Source organism: Fukomys damarensis, unplaced genomic scaffold (assembly GCF_012274545.1).
Source record: "Fukomys damarensis isolate Sample0158 unplaced genomic scaffold, DMR_v1.0_HiC HiC_scaffold_24, whole genome shotgun sequence".
In the NCBI taxonomy this organism is placed as follows: domain Eukaryota; kingdom Metazoa; phylum Chordata; class Mammalia; order Rodentia; family Bathyergidae; genus Fukomys; species Fukomys damarensis.
The window spans coordinates 4903598-4909411 of NW_022900936.1; positions in this window are offsets into that span (position 1 = coordinate 4903598).

The window sequence follows — 5814 nt, forward strand, 5'->3', positions numbered from 1 at the left end:
CCCTGGCTCAGAAAACAAGCAAATGAAAACTAAGGTTGTAAATAACTCAAAGCTGTGGGCTGGTCATTACTTTATGGAGATGATAGTGCTGAAAAGTTTGTATCTTAGTAATTTCACAGTTACCAAGTAGAAAGCATTACTATGTGGGATGGAGATCCGGTTTGAGGTAAATCTACACAGACTTATCTTTTTTGTCATGAAACTAGAGTTTCTGGATTGTTCTCCCATTGTAACCTGCCCTCTGCTGAGACTTTGTAATGAGCTCTGTGGAATTTGTAACCTTCCTGGGGTTAGTTTTCAGCAGAGCCTGACTTATGGGCATCTTGTAGGAAACTGTACCTCTCCGTTGTTATTATGGAAGATTAATCCACTCCAAAATGATTGAACGCTTTCCTTTTGTGCTAATTTGCAGCTATCTGTGATTGCATGAATTTTGTTCTTATTGATTGAGCATTCTGGGGATGGAACCCAGGGCCTGCACACTGAGCTGCATCTCCAGCTGTTTATTTTGCATTTTGAGACAGGGTTTCCCCAAATCACTCAGTTGCCCGGGTTGGGCTTGAGCTTGTGATCCTCCTGCCTCAGCCTCCCAGAGTGCTGAGATTCCAAGCATGCACCGCTATGCCTGGCTGGATTTTGGTCTCTTATGCCCTGTTTAGCATGAATACGCTGGCTGGCTGAAGTGCTGGTCTCTGCTGTCTCACAGGCCTGTCCCAACTACGCAAGATCTGCCTAACCAAACACAAAGCCTGGTTCTCTGGTGCATGGTGGGCTTCAAGTCTTTGGCCTGTAAGGAGTCACACATAGCTGGTGGCCCCAGAGCCCTGGCCAGAGTCCTGACCGTGCAGGCTGGGCCTCTCTTGGGCCTGAGATAGCCAAACCCCAGCAAACAGTTCTTCCATGGAGTCCAGAGCAGCAGGAAGTAGGCTTTGGGCTCACTGGGTACTCAGTGCCCCAAGGCCTTCTGGGTGAGCCCCATTTCATCACAGCATTCACATCCAGAACTTTTGGTGGCATGCACTAAGCTAAAATTGAAGCGGATCAAAGATCTAAATAAATATTAAAACAGAGGACCGGGGATTTAGCTCAGTGGTTCCGCTGCCTGCCTTGCAAGTACAAGGACCCGACCCAGCACTCGGGAGGCTGAAGCAGGAGGATCACTGTGAATTCGAGACCAGCCTGGGCTACACAGTGAGTTCCAGGTCAGCCTTAACTACATAGTGAGACCCTGTCTCAAAAATAAATAAGAATTAAAAAAGCAAGTGCAAGGACCTGAGTTTGATCCCCAGTACCCCCCCAAAAAACCCCCCAAAACAAAAAACAAAACAAAATAACAAAACCAGAAACACTAAATCTGCTGGAAGAAAATAATTGCAATGCTTGTGAACAAGGGAGTAGGCAAAGACTTCATGAACAAAACAAAGACCGTACAGGAAATACTACAAAGAGTTAGCAACTGGGACCTCATCTTACTTAAAAGCTTTTGCACAGCAAGAGACACCACCAACAGAGTGAAGAGATAACCCACAGTTTGGAAAAAAATTTTGCCAGCTATACCTCAGACAAAGGACTACTATCTAGAATATATAAAGAATTTTAAAAAAATCAGACCCCTTAAATTTAAAGACCTAATGCAAAAATGGGCATCTTAAATAAATAAAAAAAAAAGCTTCTCAGATGAAGTACAAATGGCAAATAAATATGCGAAAAAATGTTCAACTTCACTGGTCATTCAAGATATGCAAAGTAAAACAACACTGAGATTCCACCTCACCCCAGAAAGAGTGGCTGCTATCAAGAAATCAACCAATAACAAATGCTGGTGGGCTGTGGGAAAAGGAACCCTGCTCCAGTGTGGATGGGAGCATAGACTGGTACAACTGCTGTGGAAATCAGCCTGGAAATTCCTCAAGCAACTAAAGCCAGAGGTTCCATTTGACCCAGCTAATTCCCTCCTTGGTATCTTCCCAAAAGAATTACCACAGCGATATACGCACACCCATTTGCAGCAGCACAGTGTGTCATAGCTAAATCTTGGAAACAGCCCAAATGCTCATCAACTGGAGACTGGATAAAGAAGATGTGGTTTTTGCATACAGTGGAGTACTATTCTGCCATAAAGGATGAGCTTCAGACATCTGTAGCTAAATGGATGCACCTTGAGACCATACTCTTTAAGTGAGATAAACTGTTGGACACACATTTAAATACCACGTTGTTTCTCCGGTGTAAGAAACAGAAAGCAAAAATAAGGACTAAAATATAAAATACATTGGGAAATGGGAAGAAAATGTTCAAATGGGAAGGGGAACAAGGGAGGAGGGAGGGGTAAAGGAAGGGACAAGAAAAAAAGTAAAAAATAGAAGGAAAAAATGGAAACAAAGCTTTAGTACATAGGAAGGGGAGGGGCTTGTTGGGAGGGGGAGTAGGGAAAAAAGAAGATGTGTCAGGTACAGGTGCGAATTCCCTATGATGAGTGTTATTATGTATACTTAAAGTGTACCAATAAAAGTTTCTCTATAGAAAAACCTTCATTTGTTTTGACTTTATTAAAATGGTTTCATGGGTGTGGTGACACACACACTTAGGAGGCTGAGGCAGGAGGATCACCACAAGTTCAGTGCCAGCTTGGGCTACACAGATTATCTAAAAAAAACACTAAGAAGAAAAAAAGGGGGGTCTGCACTAGACTGTGGGTTTTCTTACATGCTTTAGGCCAGAACTGCCTAAGGGCTCCAGGCTGCCAGCAGCTCGTGGTACTGCTCAATGCCTGAACCCCTGCTGGGCCTCCAGGTGTGTTAGGGACCAACAGGTTTCCAGGTTCTCTGAGGGCCTGGCCACCGCCTTGGCTGGAAAGATCTGTGAGAGTGGAGAAGAGCTTGGCGTCAGCCTGGAGGAGCTGTGGGTCCTGTTGGGTCAGTGACTGACTTGAGGCAGAAGGGTCGCTGCAAGTTTGAGGCCAGCCTGTGCTACCGAGAGAGACCTTGGCTCAAAAACAAAACAGAACAAAACAAAGTGCTCCGATGGAGGAAAAGGAAGCACAAATACTAAAGGGAAGTGGGAGTACGTTTTTTCTTTCTCTTTGTTTTTTTCAGACAGGGTCTCACTATGTAGTTGAGACTGACCTGGAACTCACTGTGTAGCCCAGACTGGTCTCAAAGTCACAGTGCTCCTCAGGGGGCTGAGGGTGCCTCTCAGAACCCAGAGGATTCCAGCAGAGGCAGGTAGCACATGCTGGTCATGGTGGCGCAAGCCTGTGATCCCTGCACTCAGGAGGCTGAGGCAGGAGGATTACAAGTTCAAGTTGGCCTGGGCAGCTTAGTAACTTAGCCAGACCCCACCACCCATGCCCCCAAGGGTTGGAGATGTGGTCAGTGAGAAGGTCCTGGGTCCCCCCAGACAAGCAGATGGTGGCAGGATGATGAGGCTGTACAGCCATGGTGGGAAGTGCTTGGACTCCAGCAGAATTTGAAGGCAGGCTCGTTCCTGGCGCACTGGCAGGCATGCGTGTGATATGCATAGCCATGATATTCAGACTTTTTCTCTTCTATTATTATTATTGTTTTGAGTCAGGGTCTTTAGCCCAGGCTGGTCTCGAACTCAGCCATCTTCCTGCCTCAGCCTCCCAGATTTTTGAAGAGACTAACAAGGGTCTAGTGAGGTAGGAAAGCTTTTGTGAAGGAAGGAGTTTAGGGACCTGGGTGCCTCCTCTGAAATAGAACTAGATGTGTATATAGAGAGGGAGAGACGGAGGGGAGGGAAGGAGAGAGGGAGGGAGAGAGACACACACGGGGACAGCCCGAGGCGCTGGCTGGCGGGGGTGAGGGCCGGCCTTGGAGGCCCTCAGACCCTGGGCTCCAGTAAAGCCTCCAGCTGGCCCCCGGAGAAGCCCGGTGATCTAGGGTGGGGCAGGATGGAAGCAGAGAGGGCTGCTCCGCTCCAGCCTTGGGCAGTGGGTCCCACCCACTCCTGCCTTCTGATAGCCGAGCCTCTGATCCTGCGATTCTGGAAAGCAGAGAGCCAGGCCCTGGTGCACAGCTTGCTTTCCTGGGCATGGACAGCAGAGAGGATGGGGAACAGGATGTTCGGTGCAGTTCTAAAAGCAAAAGCCAAGAGCCTGGTGTGATGGCGCACACCTGTGATCCCAGCACTCAGGAGGCTGAGGCAGGAGGATGGCTGCAAGTTCAAGGCCAGCCGAACAAAACAAGATCGTTAAACAGTCAAAAGGACTGCGCCCAGAGAGGCCCCATAACTCCTACCTCCACTGACACATTCTGGACCCAGTGCCCACATTCCCGGCCTCCAGCCACAGTGTGCTCTAGTGGTGTGAGAACTGGACACAGACGCAGGCCAGTGACAGGGAGAGGGAGAAGTGGAGCGGGAGGGGTCCATGAGGAGGCAGCCTGCCAAAAGGGGGCAGGATACAGCAGCTGCGGGTGGAGAGGGGCCCCTGGACAAGTTCACAAAGCACTGCGTGCCTGCAGAGTGCCTGGGCTGTGGGCTGCGGGCTGCAGGGCCAGTACCAGGGATGTCGCACAACTTGGCGGGTTGTTTTTTGGTCTTTTTGAGACAGTTTCGCTGTGCAGTTCAGGCTGGTTTTGAATTCACTTTGTCGCCCAGGGTGGCCTCACACTCCCAAGTGATCCTCCTGCCTCAGCCTCTGCAGTGCCGGGGTTATGGGCCTGCAACACCACACCCGGCCCCTTTTGTGGTTTCTTTCTTTCCAAATCCTCTGTAAAGGACGTCGATACTCAAACTTTTGTTTTGGGAGGATCTGCTGACTAAACATCCGCACCAGCGCTTCCCGTGGACGCCTGCCTAGCACAAGGCCTCAGAGGGGTTTTTTCACTGAACAGCTGAAGGGATCCAGGGTGGGCCGGGGATGCAGCTCAGTGGTTGAGTGATTGCCGAGAGTGTGCAAGGTCCTGGCTTCCACCCCCAGCATCAGGAAGATACAAAACAGCGTGACAGCACACACCTGGCATCTCAGAGCTCTGGAGGCTGATGCAGGAGAATCACCCTGAGTTCCAGGACAGCCTGGGCTACATAGTGAGGCTCTGTCTCAAAAGTCAGGCTTTTATTTATTTGGTACCGGGGATGGAACCTAGCTCCTTACGCTTGTGAGGCAGGCTCTGGAAGCACTGAGCTAAGACCCCAGCCCATCCTGGTCAGCCTTTTTTTTTTTTGCACGCTGGATCTTACCTTCATGCTGATTCAGTCCTGTGGAAGCACTGCTCTGTCCTCCAGCCCCCTGGAGTCCAGTGATGCCTGACTCCCCCGCGCCTGCAGCACGGACTGGAGATCAGCTCACACACGTGCACCCACACACTCTGGGACTTTGACTTTTTTTTTTGAGACAGGGTCTTGCTGTGTGGTTCAGGCTGGCCTCGAACTCATGGCGATCCTCCTTCCTCAGCCTCCCAAATGCTAGGATTACAGGATGCGCCACCACCCCGGCTCACTCTGAGACTTTTCTCTGTGTCATGCAAATTTTCTTCGTAGCATCTCCACTGCTTAGGTTTCCTTACCTCACGTTTTAGTCAAGGCTGACCTAATCCTCTTTTTTTGGGTTGGGGGGGGAGGTCAGTCCTGGAGATTGAACCCAGGGCCTTGTGCATGCTAGGCAAGCGCTCTACCACTGAGCTACATCCCCAGCCAGTTATCTTCGCTATGAACCACTCTCTCATGTGGTCATTATGAGATCCTTCCGTCTCAGTGTCCTGGAGTGCTGGGATTACAAGTGTGGACCACAATGCCTAGCCATATATATATATACATACATACATATACATACATACATACATACATACATAT